Source organism: Schistocerca americana, chromosome 2, assembly GCF_021461395.2.
Source record: "Schistocerca americana isolate TAMUIC-IGC-003095 chromosome 2, iqSchAmer2.1, whole genome shotgun sequence".
NCBI classification, from domain to species: Eukaryota; Metazoa; Arthropoda; class Insecta; order Orthoptera; family Acrididae; genus Schistocerca; species Schistocerca americana.
In genome coordinates, this window is record NC_060120.1 from 245,223,867 (window position 1) to 245,242,498 (window position 18,632).

Here is an 18,632-nt window from a genome sequence, read left to right on the forward strand (position 1 = left end):
ACCGCAAGTCCCGTATCATTTGTGACACCCTCTCCCATATTTTGGCAATAATACAAAACGTGCTGCCCTTCTTTGAACTTTTTCGATATACTCCGTCACTCCTATCTGGCAAGGATCCCACACCGCGCAGCAGTATTCTAAAAGAGGACGGACAATCGTAGTGTAGGCAGTCTCCTTAGTTGATCTGTTTCATTTTCGAAGTGTCCTGCCAATAAAACGCAGTCTTTTGTTAGCCTTCCCCACAACATTTTCTATGTCTTCCTTCCAATTTAAGTTGTTCGTGATTGTAATATCTGGATATTTAGTTGAATTTATGGCTCTTAGTTGTTCGTGATTGTAATACCTGGTTATTTAGTTGAATTTATGGCTTTTAGATTAGACTGATTTATCGTGTAACCGAAGTTTAACGAATTGCTTTTAGCACTCATGTGGATGACCTCACAGTTTTCGTTATCTAGGGTCAACTGCCAATTTTCGCACCATTCAGATATCTTTTCTAAATCGTTTTGCAATTTGTTTTGATCTTCTGATGACTTTATTAGCCGATAAACGACAGCGTCATCTGCAAACAACCTGAGACGGCTACTCAGATTGTCTCACAACTCGTTTATACAGATAAGGAACAGGAAAGGGCCTATAACACTACGTTGGGGAACGCCAGAAATCACGTTTTACTCGAGGACTTACCGTAAATTATTACTAATTGTGACCCCTCTGACAGGAAATTACAAATCGTCTCAGTTATGTGACTCGATTTGTGAAGTCCCGAATAGAAATGACGCGCTCATTGAAAGGCAATAATTGCACTGATGTGATCGCGATTCGTGATGGCCCCATTTACACTGCAGGCGGCGGGACATGATTGACAACAGGGTGTGTGATCACGGGAGGCAGCGTACGGTCTGCAACTTGCTGTCGTGATGGCCGCGACTTTAGTAAGGCTTTCTTGTGGTAGGGTACGCCATTCTTCAAGTAGTGCAGTTGACTTCTGGTGGATGGTCGTTGGTGCATGTGGACATGCTGCGATACGTCTCCCCAAGGTACCCCGCAAGTGCTCGATGGGATTTAAGCCCGGGGGATCAGGAAGGCTGATACATTCGCTCAATATGCTCTTCTTCCCACAGCTGTTCCATCTGTGCTGTTCAATGCAGTCGCACATTGTCATCCACAAAACTGAAGTCAGGTCCTAATACAGCCCTGAAGAGACACACCGGGTGAAGGAGTACAGTGCCACGAAAACACTGACCGGTGAGTGTACCGTTTTCGAAAATCTGAAGGTCGGTATGCTCATACAACATTGTGCCTTCTCATACCGTTAACACCTGAACCACCAAAACGATCATGTTCCTGATGCATTACGTTTTCATTAACATAAAAGAGCAAAAGAAAGCTAACTCCGCTCTAAGAGGCCATAAAGGCCCAATGGTTCCGACCGACCGCCGTGTCATCCTGAGCCAATAGACGTCACTAGATGCAGTTACGGAGGGGTATGTGATCAGCACACCGCTCTCGCGGCCGTATCTGTTTACGAGACGGGAGCCGCTACTTCTTCATCGAGTAGCTCCTCAGTTTGCGTCACAAGCGGCGAGTGCATCCAGCTTGCCAATAGCGCTCGGTAGACCGGATGGTCACCCATCCAAGTGCTAGCCCAGCCCGACAGCGCTTAACTTAGGTGATCTGACGGGAACCGGTGTTACCACAACGGCAAGGCCGTTGGCTTATTACATTTTCCTACCTCTCGTCATATGAAGTACGTTCGGAATCAATACCCAGACTGAATCAGCTCTCATCCGAGAAGAGCACTCGACACCACACCTCGTTGATCAAGTCCCTATGCTCTTGGCACTGTCGCAGACTGTGTCGCCGATGTGCGAGGTTAACGGAACACAACGTACTGGTTATCGGGAAAACAGACTACCCCCACGCAGTCGCCGTGACGCTATGGAGCGTGAGATTGGGTGACTTTCAGTCCTGTTAAATGCGGTTGCAATTGCACCCACTGTTTGACATGGGCCCCTTCGTAGATCAGCTCTTCTCGTTCGGATAAAAGTGCCTGTGATTCGGAATGCTCCCCATGCGCGTGAAACAACACTGTGTGCAATTCCGAATTCCTGGGCTGCAACAGTCACACTTTGTCCTTCTTCCACCTTCCACATGATTCCTCCCCTAGTGGAGTCATCCAGATGTCGTTTCTGGGCCATGTTGTAAAGAAGATACGCGTAAACACACAAGCGCAACGTAACTGCTCGCTGATTGACACAGCCGGCCGGAGTGGCCGAGCGGTTCTAGGCGCTACAGTCTGGAGCCGCGCGACCGCTATGGTCGCAGGTCCGAATCCTGCCTCGGGCATGGGTGTGTGTGATGTCCTTAGGTTAGTTAGGTTTAAGTAGTTCTAAGTTCTAGGGGACTGATGACCTCAGAAGATAAGTCCCATAGTGCTCAGAGCCATTTGAACCATTTTTTTGATTCACACACACACACACACACACACACACACACACACACACACACACACACACGGTGTTTACCAGTAGCCTCACAGTGTTTTGTTTCCCACGCACTTCACTGCTAATGTTCTTCTACATATAGGTGTTCGATTTTTAGAACATTCCACTTCACTGACATTGGATATACACTGGGGTGACAAGTCATCATATAGCGATATGCACATATTCTGACTGCGGAAGTACCGCGTACACAAGGCATAAAAGGACAGTGCATTGGCGGAGCTGTCACTTTGTAAGCATGCTGTTTATGTGTTTGTATGTTGGCAGCGCTATGTAGCGCCCTGCATTAATATCTCTGACAGCGCTGTGTGCACTCTGCAAGAGACTCTATGGCTGGTCGCACTAGCAGTTGGAAGTTAAGTCAGCGGTGGTGGCACTTGGAGGTGAACAGCCAGCAGTGATGGAAGTTGGGAGTGAGTAGTCAGCAGTGATGGAGGTTACAGGTTAATAATTAGCAGTGTTTGAGGTTTGCAGTATCAGAGCGAGCAGACGGTCTGAATGTATATCCGTCATTGAGATTCATTACTGATGATTATATAATTTTTGGACTGGTTGTCACATTCTTAAAGTAAATACATTGTTTGCTCTGCAACAAAATCTTTCCTTTGCTAACCACACGACTATCAGTAGTTAGAGCCTTCAGTAGTTAGAAGCTTTTATTTAGCTGGTAGTATTGGTGCTTGCGGCATTGCTGTAGTTCGTGTAATGTAGATTTTTGGGAGGTAAGTGACTTATGAAACGTATTGTTAGGATTTCTACTAATTCAGGGCCATTCTTTTGTATTAATTATTTGAAGTCAGGTTATCAATTTTAAAGCAGTCAGATCGCGTTATCCTTGAATATTGTGAGTAATTAATGAATAGGAAAAGTTTGAGTTCTGTTTGTCAGGACAAATTCTGTAGGTCGGTGTTGAAACGATAAAGACAAGCAAAGAGACAGTATGTTCAATTTCACTCAGCTATATATATGCAGAAAATTAAATGAGAAGTTTCAACTTGTACTCAGGTGATTCATGTGAAAAGGTTCCCGAAGTGATAACGGCTGCACGACGGGAGTTAACAGACGTCGCACACGGAATGGTAGTAGGAGCTAGAAGCATAGTACTTTCCATTTCGGAGATCGTTAGGGAATTCAATATTCCGAGATCTACAGACGATCGAGAGCAGCGGCGGTTGCATAAAGTTGTCAGTGCTAACAGACAAATAGCATTGCGTGAAATAACTGCAGAAATCAATGTGGCAGTTGCAACGAACATCAGTTAGGATAGTGCAGTGAAATCTGATGCTAAATTTGACGTTAATGGGCTATGGCAGTAGATAATCGACGTGAATGCTTTTGCTAACAGCATGACGCCGACTGCAGCGCTTCTCTTGGCTTGTGATCATATCGGTTGTACCCTGGATGACTGGCAGACCGTGGCCTGGTCAAATGAGTCCAGATTTCGGTTGGTAAGAGTTGACGGTAGGCTTAGTGTGGCGCAGAGGCGGCCGGCGTGGCCGAGCGGTTCTAGGTGCTTGTCTGGAACCGCACGACCGCTACGGCGCAGGTTCGAATCCGGCCTCGAGCATGGATGTGTGTGGTGTCCTTAGATTAGTTAGGTGCAAGTAGTTCCAAGTTCCAGGGGACTGATGACCTCAGAAGTTAAGTGTCCTGCCAATAAAACGCAGTGTTTGGTTAGCCTTCCCCACAACATTTTCTGTGTGTTCCTTTCGAATTTAAATTGTTCGTAATTGTAATACCTAGGTATTTAGTTGAATTTACGGCTTTTGGATTAGACTGATTTATCGTGTAACCGAAGTTTAACGCGTTCCTTTTAGTACTCATGTGGATGCCCTCACACTTTTCGTTATTTAAGGCCAACTGCCACTTATCGCACCATTCCGATATTTGTTCTAAATCGTTTTACAGTTTGTTTTGATCTTCTGATGACTTTATTAGTCGATAACCGACAGCGTCATCTGCAAACAACCAAAGACGGCTGCTCAGATTGTCTCCCAAATCGTTAATATAGATAAGGAACAGCAAAGGGCCTATAAAATTACATTGGGGAACGCCAGAAATCACTTCTGTTTTACTCGATAACTTTCCGTCAATTACAACGAACTGTGACCTCTCTGATAGGAAATCACAGATCCAGTCACATAATTGTGTGGTACAGTGTCAAAAGTCTTCTGGAAATCCAGAAATACGGAATCGATCTGAAATCCCTTGTCAATAGCACTCAGCACTTCATGTGAATAAAGAGCTAGTTGTGTTTCACAGGAACGATGTTTTCTAAACCCATGTTGACTGTGTGTCAATGGACCGTTTTCTTCGAGGGAATTCATTATGTTCGAACACAATATATCCTGCTGCATATCGACGTGAACGATATGGGCTTGTAATTTAGTGGATTACTCCTACTACCTTTCTTGAATATTGGTGTGACTTGTGCAACTTTCCAGTCTTCGGGTGGGGATCTTTCGTCGAGCGAACGGTTGTATATGATTGTTAAGTATGGAGATATTTCATCAGCATACTCCGAAAGGAACCTAAATGGTATACAGTCTGGACCAGAAGACTTACTTTTATTAAGTGATTTGAGTTGCATCACTACTCCAAGCATATTTACTTTACGTAACTCAAGTTGGCAGCTGTTCTCGATTCGAATTTTGGAATATTTACTTCGTCTTCTTTTGTGAAGGCGCTAGGCTGGGCAAAAGGAGGTCCGACACGATATTGAGAGTTACCATATGACTTTTGTCGCCTCAGTGTAGTCCGTTGTGATCGCAAACCACGTAGGGCAGCACCTTTCATGTGATGAACCAGTTCGTTTGTGAGCCGCGCACCGACCTCGGTGCGAAACGCGTCCCGTGTGAGGCCGGCCTAAGTGCCGTGGCGCCTCAGTGATGTGCGGGCGGCGGAGGGCGGCGCGCTCCTCAGAGCGACCCTGCGGCCGCATCCGGGTCGAGGCGCCTAGAAAGCTGGCGGGCGCATCTGCTGCACGACTCTGCCACTCACAGCGCAGCGCGGGGTTTCACCGGCAGATTCACCTCGCCTCGGCTCGCATTGCCTCGCTGCCTCACGCACCGCCGCCGCTTGCGTAAGCGCCGTTACGCGCCAATCGCGAGTGGCTCGCCAAAGGCCGCGCTTTTCCCAGGCGGCCACGCGGCGGAACTGCAGCCGCGAAACACTCGGCGTGCTTTCCTTATATGAGGCCATTCGGGACGCCATTCGAGTGACACGTACGAGAACCAAATTTTCTCTCTGTGGTCGACCGTTCGCCGAACTGCGCACATCTGGAATTGGACCACTTTGACGGAACAGTAATGAGGCTACTCACGTTAGTTGCAACAAAGCTGAGGGGATAAAGTACACTGGTGGAAAAAAAATTAGTACACCTGGAAAGACGACGTCCATTTTGTCCCAATGACTGCATATACCACATGGGGGACAGTAGATGTACTGATAATGGTTCCATCGTCGACCGCCAACAGGTGGCGTAGTGGCATAGCTACCAGAGTGTCACTGTCTACCCTTCAATAGAGAATGCTCATAGCCAGAAGAAGAAATGAAGAAATGTCGTGTGACGAGGGCCTCCCGTCGGGTAGACCGTTCGCCTGGTGCAAGTCTTTCGATTTGACGCCACTTCGGTGATGGGATGGGGATGAAATGATGATGATTAGGATTACACAACACCCAGTCCCTGAGCGGAGAAAATTTCCGACCCAGCCAGGAATCGAACCCGGGCCCTTTGGATTGACAGTCTGTCGCGCTGACCACTCAGCTACCGGGGGCGGACTCATGAACGCTCAGTGCGATGAAAACGTGTGAAGCAAGAAGACAACCATGCCACTTGTGCTTCCTACAGCCAACTGAGAGAGTTTCAAAGGGGTCAAACTGTGGCCTTCCGAGTGGTGGGATGATCCTTTCGGAAAACTGCCACACAAGTTGGACGCACTGCGTCAGCTGTGTGACGATACTGATATCAGCGGTAACATGAACATTCTCACACCCGAAGATGAGGTTCTGGACGAAACTTCCTGGCAGATTAAGACTGCGTGCCTGACCGAGACTCGAACTCGGTACCTTTGCCTTTCGCGGGCAAGTCCTAGTTCTGCAAGGTTTGCAGGATAGCTTCTGTAAAGTTTGGAAAGTAGGAGACCAGGTACTGGCAGAAGTAAAGCTGTGAGGACGGGGTGTGAGTCGTGCTTGGGTAGCTCAGATGGTAGAAAACTTGCCCGCGAAAGGCAAAGGTCCCGAGTTCGAGTCTCGGTCAGGCATACAGTTTTAATCTGCCAGGAAGTTTCTTATCAGCGCACACTCCGCTGCAGAGTGAAAATCTCATTCTGAGGCTCTGGACGTCTGTGCAATACAGATGCCCACCGGATTCATCGTATTGTAAGAGTAGCGGTGGCAGATCGTACAGCTACCACAGAACAGATAGGAGGGCTTGTCAGCCCAGATGTGTCAACACGACCTGCTGTGAACCGATTATTAGCAGTGGGACTACGGGCACGCACGCCTCTAGCCCATCTTCCACTCACATCGACGTGGACGGCTCGACTGGTGCCGTGAGAAGATCACTTTGAGGAATGAAGGCAGTCTGTCAGAAAGCAAGAGATGGTTGTCCGTGCATACAATGTAGACCTGGGGAGTGCTGTCTCGAAGAGTGCATTCGTACAAGACACACGGGCTCCATCCTAGGCGTTGTGATGATGAGGGGTGTGGTAAGCAACAACTCCCGTTCACCTTTGGTGTTTCTGTAGGCGACGCTAACCACTGCTCCGTTCATGCCGAATGTTGTTAGAGCTGTTCTTTGGCCGCTCTTTTAACAGGAAGGGTAAAGCCGTCGGCACAGGGACCGTGCATGCGAACGTTGAGCGTTGAGCGTGCCGAGTTTCTGACGCCATAGCGTGGAATAGCACGTTCGGGAGTCTTTCCGAACGTGCAGAGAAATATCTGGCATGTCAGATATTCTGAGCGTGCGTCTGAGCGTTGACCAATGAGATGGCACAACGCCACCTACGTCACACGCGCGCCGTCTCCCTTCAGTACAGAGCTGTGAGGCGCCACATTGGCATTCATTTCAAGCCTATATGTATATATGCCGTTTCTGAGCGCCAGCAAATTGAGAATCACTGGAAAACCCGCTGTTAGTTGTGTGATTCGTTCTAATGAAATAATGAGATACATCGCATTCGTGGCAAAAGAGTTATTGTAACTTGCGTATTATGAGAGTAGACTATTTGAAGGCAGTGACACACTGAAGATCCACCCAAGACGCATTGTTCGTGGAAAAATTTTGTATAATTAAATTTCAATTAGTAACATAATTATCTACGATTAACTTTTTTAGCGAGGAATAGCACAGTATGATTAAGCATATGAATTGTGTTGATTGTTTAGCGTAATGAGTAGCGTCTCTATCCAGCAATGAGGTTTTGTTGGGGCGGTGTTTCGCGTCGTAACACATGGAAATTTGTTCCCCAACATTCGCGTTTTTATTAGGTTCTGATACTTTATTATTAATTTAATAATAGTATTTGCTATAATATTTGATGTTATGTAAATATAAGTTCACCATTTTTGAGGAGTGACTTTGTTCGATTGGCTTAATCTACAGGACAGCTTGCGCTGCTTGTATAAAGATATTTTGCTCCTTTTTCTTTTACGCTTCGTAATTCACTTGTTGCAGAGATTCTGCTACTGAGTAGGAACAGTGATCAAGTAAGACTGACCTTGTGGTTTTACTAAAATGTGGGAATGATGAAATAATGTTTATCTTATGCGGGGAAGTATTCCAAATTTGTACCGCACTGTTTGTAATGGAACTTTTATAAGCCTGTGTCCTTATTGATTGGACATGGTTCTTTCCTTTTCGTGGACGATGGAGGAAATCTGCGTTTCAATAGAACTAACGTGGGAATTTTACGCGCGCCCATTGAGTAAACAGTGTGATTTACGAACTAGAAACATCCCTCGACTGCCGCTGGAGTGCGTTGCGATCGCGTATACCACGTTGGGGCCCACGTACCGTATGCAGGAGTCGCGTCGTTCCTGAGCGTTCAAAAGCACGTTGAACTTGGCACGCTCCATGTTAACGTTTGACAGCACGGTCTGTGTGCCGACGGCTTAAGGCTCGCCCAGCACTGCCCGTGAAACTCAATGTGCTCTGTAAGACATGCAGCAGCTTCCCTGGTCAGTACTATCTCGAACTTGTCTCCAGTCGAGCGCTTACGCAATATGGTGGGACGCGACGTGACTCGTGCAACTCGTCAGCTAACAACTCTTACAGAACTACGTGAACAGGTCAAGCACAACGTACCCCAGGACAGTATTCGCCATCTTTACGATCGACTGAATGCCAAAGTCAGCGCCTGCAATGCCGCCTGTTGCATTTTTGCAACAATAAATCGTGAGTGATTTGTAAACCTCTAAAACGGTGTATCACGTTTTTCCGGCAGTGTGTTAGTCATCTCGTTAGAACAGCGCACATGACGCTTTGGTGTGCAAGAGACGATCAACAACTGTTGCCAAGCGGTTATCTGAACCAGCGTGTAGGCGTAACGTTGCAAAGCGACATGAAATGGAACGAGCACGTAAGGTCGGTTGTAGGGAAGGCTAGTAATAGACTTCGTTTTATTGGGAGTGTTCTAGGAAGGTGTAGCTCATCCATAAAAAAGACCGCGTTTGAGGTGACAAAATGTATTCAAACATAGCCGGAGGTCTGCGAGACCTACGTTCCGTGTTCTATTATTGGCTGATAAAAACATATAGAATGGACGCCATATTGCATTAAAGCTTTGTGAATAAAGTGCCATCTTTGATGCAAACTTTCATGCTGACAAAATATGCCGTTTCGATAGCACATTTAAAGTTTGTCAAAAATACATCGTCAGTACTATGTAATCTTATTCCTGAAACGTGCTACATTGATGTAGAAGTATGAGACTCCAAAAATTACTGAAGAAGCGTTTGTCGTGGTAAATTATTGAAAGATTTTATTTCGACCATGAACTGTATCCACAATTGATCATCTCATGTGCAGTGAACAAATATTTTACTGCCTGTACAAAGTACCAGAACATGGCACTGCAAATTAATGTACTTAACAAAAATGTTCAATTAGCTTAATAGTGGTTGTAATCTAAGCAGGACCAATTTGAATCTGTAAAGATATGCATTCGATCCGCCCACTGACTAAAATGTTTCCGCTTGTCTCTTTATATGAGGCTGTGCAGAAACTACATTATCTCATGACTTAAGGCGGAGTGTAACATAAAAAACAAAAAAACCGAGTCCGCAACCGCTTCATGTTAAACGAGGGCTTTCTTTTATTGTTTTAATTATATTTCTGAACCCACAGAGCGCACGTAAAGATGCCTAGAAAAATAGTGTCTTCCTACTGTTGTGAGGTCCGGTTAATGTCTTTCGCCTGACTGTTTGCAGCCCACATAACGTAGCTGTCATGCGTTCCCTTCTTCATGACAATATTCTCGGCCGTATACAGCAGGGGAAATGGAGACACTCCTGTAGCATTTTCGATATGTAGCGTTTGATTACCCACCATACACCCCGAACTTAGCTCTCTCTGATTTTCATCTCTTAGCTCACATGAACCGCTGGTTACGAAAACAGCATTTTGACGTAGACGACGAGCTGCAGACCAACAGAGGGAATGGACTGAAATCACTGTGACGAGGGTACTGGAAAGCTAATAGCTAACTACGACTAATGTAAAAGTCAGCGGGGCGACTATGTACAGAAATAGTTGGAAAGTGTAGCTAAATGTTGTAAATAAAATTTTAATTTTCACTGTGGCTTCATTTCGTTTGCTATCGGAGGTTAAAAACCCTCGTATAACCCAACGTTCTGATCACTGTTGCGAGAGAACATCAGGGTAGAGTATTTACTTCTCTTATAATGTCAATTACGATGGTAACTGAACAATTGTTTCCAGAATACATTTGAATCCTGGTGTACATAACAACACGTGCCTGTGGCTTTTCGGTGTACCTGCCATTCACGACGAAAGTGAGGTGCTATAGAAACGTTAGCGGAAAGAACAAAGAAGTCTGTGAATGGAAGACGCTCGATGCGGAATTCAAATATGTCAGTAGTGCATTGCTCAATAGTGGATATTCTTCCACCGAGATAAAAACAGCATTAAGACAGCGACGAGAAGGTCATAGCGATGTACAGGAATCTGTAAGACCATTTAGGACGTTACTGACTGCATAGGAAAAGTCTTGACGAACGGTATAACGCTGTAATCTCCAAACACACTCGGAAGATACGGGTACGTCTGAAGGCGGCCTAGAATGCTCGCAGACTTCTGGGAAAAACCAGAATTCATACGATTCCATGTAACTGTAGAGACTTGCACTTCGGCACTACTAAAAGAACGGTAGAAAAACGGTTAGAGGAAGACAGAGGTAACAGTAGAAGTTGAGAAATAGATTAGCCACTATGAAACCACTGGATTCGATTTGATAAGACACGGGTACTGGCAGCCACGATTGCATATTAAAAGGCTATACAGAGACGTCATAGAGATTACTAAACATTCTAATACAGTACTTTTAAACGGAAGGAGGAGAATGTCAAACTGAACTGTATATGGATTCAGCTATCATCCCCACGTGATGATAGCAACAGCGAACAATCACGACAACAGCCAGTCGCGCTTGAGTGTTCAAAACATGTGACGTCAAGCCTCTGAGCAGGAGCACAGAATTTCACTTCAGTCACCAGCTAACCAGGGTGCGTATAGGACCTTCGAAAAAGGTAAAACTTTCTTCAAAAATTTTTCCGCAGTTGAAGACGAAACAATGGATTTCAATAGGAAACTCATCCGACCAAAACATTATAGCCCGGAATATTTTAATAATGCGACATTTCAGGCCGTGAAAGTTCAAATTTTCCAATTGTTCTTGTGTTTCCTGCATTTTTTGGTCTTCTAAAGAGTAGAGAGAACATTTTAAAACTAGCTGAAATAAGCCTGAACGTGCCTGCATAAAAGTTCGGCTAAATGGCAGACAACAAAATTATTTTGTCAAAACGTTGTGAAAAACGAGCGACTTCTTTATAGTTGCAAATTTACTGTTGTGCCTGAGGTAAAACGGACAGAATAGCCTTGCGTGTTCAGCTCCATCTGTAGAGTTTAATGACTTGTAACTGAAACATTTGGATTCCCAGTTTTACAATTTCTTCAGATGCCTGGTTTAGGCTGTCCTGCTACAGCTGCGTCTGTAGAGTTGAATGACTTGTAACTGAAACATTTGGATTCCCAGTTCTCCAATTTCTTCAGATGCCTGGTTTAGGCTGTCCTGCTACAGATGATTAAACAGTTAAGTCTAGTGTTTCGTGCGCAATTTCCAGACAAATTTTACTGTGGTCAGCCGCGCAGGGTAGCCGCACGGTCGGCACGGGTGTGTGTGTTGTCCTTAGCGTAAGTTATTTTAAGTTAGATTAAGTAGTGCGTAAGCTTAGGGACCGATGACCTCAGCAGTTTAGTCCCATAAGACCTTACTACAAATTTCTGAATTTTTTAATATGGTCACCCGGTATAAATCTCCGGAAAAAAAGTAGGCTCTTGCAGTAATAGATAGAAACGATTTGTTAAGAATTTTGGACCTTCCGTTCCAATTCGATGACTGTAACACGAGTCGTGTACGACTAGGCAGTTGCCCTGGTGGATGACGAGGTGTCAGGAATGCCAGACATTTGCCCTCGCGTATCATGTTTATTCAGGCGGTTCTGTATTTTGGCTTACAAATCAACAGTTGTCGTGTTACCTTCGAAGAAGTGCTCCGGTGCGGACTACGTGTGGGGAAAGAATTTGCGGCCGCATGCGCAGGAGTGCGGTGGTTTCGTTGCAGGAGGAGCGTGACCGACCTGCTAAGAGGTGCTCTCCCGGCTCGCGTATGCAGATCTCATTAGCCTTAATCAGTCACGCGCACTTTTGTTTCCAAGTTTGCACCGAAGCATACTGAGCAGCGAGACTTACTTTCAAAAACCCTGTTGCAAGTGCAGATAGCAAACGGTGTTGCAACAGGAGAATACGTCATTTAGTGATGTAGTTCTGCCGTAACAGAGAACAGTGGAGAAACCGCACACTGCTTGTTAACAGCAACAAGGAAACAGTCTTTCAGCACAACAAAATACATTGCTGGCCATTAAAATTGCTACACCAAGAAGAAATGCAGATAATAAACGGGTATTCATTGGACAAACATATTATATTAGAACTGATATGTGAGTACATTTTCACGCAATTTGGGTGCACAGATCCTGAGAAATTATCACCCAGAACAACCACCTCTGGCCGTAATAACGGCCTTGATACGCCTCGGCATTGGGCCAAACAGAGCTTGGATGGCTTGTACAGGTACACCTGCCCAAGCAGCTTCGACAAGATACCACAGTTCATCAAGAGCAGTGACTGGCGTACTGTGACGTGCCAGTTGCTCGGCCACCATTGAGCAGACGTTTTCAGTTGGTGAGACATCTGGAGAATGTGCTGGCCAGGGCAGCAGTCGAACATTTTCTGTATCCAGAAAGGCCCGTACAGGACTAGCAGCATGCGGTCGTGCATTATTCTACTGAAATGTAGGGTTTCGCAGGAATTGAATGAACGGTAGAGCCACGGGTCGTAACACATCTGAAATGTAACGTCCACTGTTCAAAGTGCCGTCACTGCGAACAAGAGGTGACCGAGACGTGTAACCAATGGCACCCCATACCATCATGCCGGGTGATACGCCAGTATGACGATGACGAATACACGCTTCCAACGTGCGTTCACCGCGATGTCGCCAAACACGGATGCAACAACCATCATGATGCGTAAACAGAACCTGGATTCATCCGAAGAAATGACGTTTGCCATTCGTGCACCCAGGTTCGTCGTTGAGTACACTATCGCAGGCGCTCCTGTCTGTGATGCAGCATCAAGGGTGTCCGCAGCCATGGTCTCAGAGCTGGTAGTCCATGCTGCTGCCAGCGTCGTCGAACTGTTCGTGCAGATGGTTGTTGTCTTGCAAATGTCCCCATCTGTTGACTCAGGGATCGAGACGTGGCTGCACGATCCGTTACAGCCATGCGGATAAGATGCCTGTCACCCCGATTGCTAGTGATATGAGGCAGTTAGGATCCAGCACGCGCCTTCCGTATTACCCTCCTGAACCCACCGATTCCATATTCTGCCAACAGTCATTGGATCTCGACCAACGCGAGCAGCAATGTCGCGATACGATTAACCGTAATCGCGATAGGCTGCAATCCGACCTTTATCAAAGTCGGAATCGTGATGGTAAGCATTTCTCCTCCTTACACGAGGCATCACAACAACGTTTCACCAGGCAACACTGGTCAACTGCTGTTTGTGTATGAGAAATAGGTTGGAAACTTTCGTCATGTCAGCACGTTGTAGGTGTCGCCACCGGCGCCAACCTTGTGTGAATGCTCTGAAAAGCTAATCATTTGCATATCACAGCATCTTCTTCCTGTCGGTTAAATTTCGCGTCTGTAACATGTCATCTTCGTGGTGTAGCAATTTTAATGGCCAGTAGTGTAGCTATACTGTTAAGAGCTGATTTAGCAGGCTAAAAGGTGAGGTAACCCCTCTGGGTTCCATGAAAGGTTCAGCTTTTCTAAAGCATCTGCGTGATCTAAGTTTGAGCACTGCAGGTGATACAAATATTTTGTTTCCTCCATTGAACATTAGATCTACAGAGATATGCTATAAAAAAAAGTGGGAGGGGTTGAGGGGTTGGAGGTGACTGCACACAAGGAAATTAGACCATTAATAGTATCAACAAGCAACAGGGGGGGGGGGGGGGGAGCACTCAATTCATCTCTTTTTCCCGGGAGTGTGGGCCAGATAACTGCAGAATTAAGCAACGAGCTGTAAATCGTGTCAAGGGTCACACGATTAGCCTAAAAAGGAAGAAATAATACATGTTGGAGGCTTAGTTCAGTTTGCAGTTTGAATATCTACGGAAGAAAGATACATTATCCAGTAGGGTAGTTGGGGATAAAGCCCCGCGTGGGATGAAAATTCGCACATCGTTTTTGAACTGACCGCCATCGGTTCAGGAGTTGACCACCAGGTGACAGGTTTGTCTTACTGTAACTTACTGATAGTGTTACATGAAAGTTCGTCTCTGCAGGTCACTCCAGGGGTGAGTAAATGAGATATCTGTTTTTCACTACTTACATGTACTTACTTACATGGACATTGTATGATGTAGCGTTCGGAAAGAAGAATAACGAATTACTCGCTGACACTAATACATTTACGCTTCACTTTCGAGAGGAATTAATTCTTTGAGTTGGTGTCCAAATTTAAAAATATCGCATTTGTCAAAAATTGGTGAAATGTGACTGCATTTCTTACACTTGATAAACGACTATTGAATTAAGTGTGAGATATCATTTGCATGGCATGCAGCTGAAGTAGTATCTACATTTAAGAAAGATGAAAGAGACAACTGTGGAAATTACAGAATGAGAAGCCTACTCAATTCCACCTCTAAAGTGTACTCCAGGATAATAAACAATCGACTTAAGATAATAGTTGATGTAATACTAAAGGAAGAACAAGTAGGATTTAGACAAGGTCAGTCATGGACAGATAAACTCTTCATTGTAAGAATGGAAACTCATATTGGATTTATCGATTTCAAAGAAGCCTTCAATAAAGAAAACAGATCTACATTATAGGAAATGATGAACCTCAGAGAATATCCCCAGTCTTCAATTCAAATACTAAAGAGGATGTATCAATACCAAAAAGACAAATGATATTAAACACTGGCCAAAGCGTAAAACAAGGATGTAGCATTTCACCCATATCGTTTAACTTACGCATTGACCATACCGTTAAATAACGCAAAACGCGGAAAGCCCTGGAATAAAGATAAATCAATACCAACAGATTTTTTACTCTTTGTGGATGTTTCAAGTCATACAAAATAAGAGATAATGATCATAAACTTGAAAAAACTTTCAAGCAATATACCTTGGAAATTTTGGTAGTTGTACCTAGATCGAGGGCTTTTCAGAAAAATACTCAGTCCTTTCAAAGACAATTATGAACAGAAAACTCACAGAACAGATGTATAACATCCACAGTCTAGGAGCAGATCTAAATTGCAATAAAACTAGAGATATACACTGAAGCGCCAAAGAAACTGATATGGGCATGTGTGTTCAATTACAGAGATGTGTAAAAAGTCAGAATTCGGCGTTGCGGTCGACAACGCCTATATAAGGCAAAAAGTATCTGGCTCAGTTGTTAGATCTCGATAAACTCCCTTATTAGCAGCAGTAACCGATCTAAGTGAATTTGAACATGGTGTTATAGTCGGCGCGCGAGCGACAGGACACAGCAGCTCCGAGGTAGCAATGAAGTGGGAATTTTCCTGTAAGACTATTTCATGAGGGTACCGTGAATATCAGGAATCCGGTAAAACAGAAAATCTCCCACATCGCTGCGACCGAAAAAAGATCCTGCAAGAACGGGACCAGCAATGACTGAAGAGAATCTTTCAACGTGACAGAAGTGCAACCCTTCCTCAAATTGCTGCAGATTTCAATGCTGGGCCATCAACAAGCATCAATGAAACATCATCGTAATAGGCTATCAAAGGTCCACTCCCGCACCCTTCATGAGTGCAGGACACAAAGCTTTACGCCTCTCCTGGGTCCGTCAACACCGACATTGGACTGTTAATGTCTGGAAACATGTTGCCTGATCGGTCGAGTCTCGTTTCAAATTTTATCGAGCAGGATGGAGACAACCTCATGAATCCATGGACCCTGCATGTCAGCAGGGAACTGTTCAACTTGTTGGAGCTCTGTAATGGTGTGGGCCGTGTGCAGATGGAGTGCTACGCCACCCCTGAAACGTGACACATACGTAAGCTTCCTGTCTAATCACCTGCATCCATTCATGTCCATTGTGCGTTCCGACGGACTTGCATAAATCCAGCAGGACGACACCCCACATGTCGAGAATTGCTGCAGAGTGGCTCCAGGAACACTCTTCTGAGTTTAAACACTTTCGCTGGCCACCAAACTCCCTACACATGAATGTTATTGAACATATCTGAGATTCCTTGCAACGTGCTGCTCAGAAGAGATCTCCAACCCCCCCCCCCCCCCCCCCCCCCCCGGTACTTTTACGGATTTATGGACAGTCCTGCAGGATCATGGTGTCAATTCCCACCAGCACGACTTCAGACGTAAGTCGAGTCCAGGCACGTCCTGTTGCGGCACTTCTGCGTGCTCGCGGGGGCCCTACACGATATTAGGCAGATGTACCAGTTTCTTTGGCTCTGCAGTGTAGAAACAAAGAATTAATGCAAGCATTTTGCTTAGATACTGAAGTGGAGGAAAATAAGGAGAAGAAGAAGAAGAAGAAGATGAAGAAAAAGACGAAAAGCGCACAGCAAATCTTGACGAACGCATTATTAAGCAAGAGGTAATCAGGTTATGAATGTGCAACAGTGCCTCCCGACTGATCATCTGGCTGGCTTTCTCAAAATCTGAAAGTGGGTGGCAAGCGCCAAGGCACTCACGTACGAGAGTCGTGCTTGTGGGGGGGGGGGGGGGGGGGGGGGGGGCTCAGGAGCGTGAGTCAACGCTCTCGCGGTGGGGATCACTAACTAGCATAAACACGCTCGCAGGAATTTTCACGAGCAGGCTTCAACGCTCTCACCGGCGTCTTACGAGCGAGCGTCAGCGCTCTCGTGGGAGGTTCACGAATTTACATCTACATCTCCACCTACATCTGCATTTATACTTCGCAAGTCACCCAACGGTGTGTGGCGGAGGGCACTTTACATGCCACTGTCATTACCTCCCTTTCCTGTTCCAGTCGCGTGTGGTTCGCAATAAGAACGACTGCCAGAAAGCCGCCTTGTGCGCTCGAATCTCCCTAATTTTACATTCGTGATCTCCTCGGGAGGTATAAGTAGGGGGAAGCAATATATTAGATACCTCATCCAGAAACGCACCCTCTCGAAACCTGGACGGCAAGCTACACCGCGATGGAGAGCGCCTCTCTTGCAGAGTCTGCCACTTGAGTTTGCTAATCATCTCCGTAACGCTATCACGCTTACCAAATAACCCTGTTACGAAACGCGCCGCTCTTCTTTGGATCTCCTCTATCTCCTGGTACGGATCCCACACTGATGAGCAATACTCAAGTACAGGTTGAACGAGTGTTTTGTAAGCCACCTCCTTTGTTGATGGACTACATTTTCTAAGGACTCTCCCAATGAATCTCAACCTGGCACCCACCTTACCAACAATTAATTTTATATGATCATTCCACTTCAAATCGTTCCGTATGCATACTCCCAGATATTTTACAGAAGTAACTGCTACCAGTGTTTGTTCTGCTATCATATAATCATACAATAAAGGATCCTTCTTTCTATGTATTCGCAATACGTTACATTTGTCTATGTTAAGGGTCAGTTGCCACGCCCTGCACCAAGTGCCTATCCGCTGCAGATCTTCCTGCATTTCGCTGCAATTTTCTAATGCTGCAACTTCTCTGTATACTACAGCACCATCCGCGAAAAGCCGCATGGAACTTCCGACGTTATCTACTAGGGCATTTATATATATTGTGAAAAGCAATGGTCCCATAACACTCCATTGTGGCACGCCAGAGGTTACTTTAACGTTTGTAGACGTCTCTCCATTGAGAACAACATGCTGTGTTCTGTTTGCTAAAAACTCTCGTCAATGTGCACGTGTGGGGAGGCAGTGACTCACGCTCTAGCGTTGTGCTTGCGAGTGGCTCAGTGCGATCGTTCTGCTCTCCAGCGGCTCATGAGCTCGGTAGTGTTTATGTATGTAAGCCCCCCGTGAGAGTGTTGAAGCCCGCTTGTGAACCTTCCCGCGGGCGCTTTGACGCTCGCTAGTGAGCCCCTCGGCGCTTGCCATCCACTTTCAGTTTTTGAGAAAGCTAGACAGATGATCAGTGGGGAAGGCACTGGTACATATGCACACACTTATTACCTCTTGCTTAATAGCACGTTGGTCGACATTTGATGTGCGCTTTTCGTCTTCTTCTTTTCTTCTTCTTCTTCTTCTTTTCCTCCACTTCAGGAACTAAGCAAAATG

General features: G+C 45.6%; 1 protein-coding gene and 1 pseudogene across 1 annotated transcript in view; one reads left to right on the forward strand and one right to left on the reverse strand.

Moving 5' to 3' along the window:
• The window catches only part of LOC124593923 (inter-alpha-trypsin inhibitor heavy chain H4-like), a 209,945-nt gene that overhangs the window by 77,360 nt on the left and 113,953 nt on the right, over positions 1 to 18,632 (forward strand). The gene's annotated exons all lie outside the window — the stretch shown is intronic.
• LOC124597036 lies at positions 1,601 to 1,718 on the reverse strand (annotated as a pseudogene).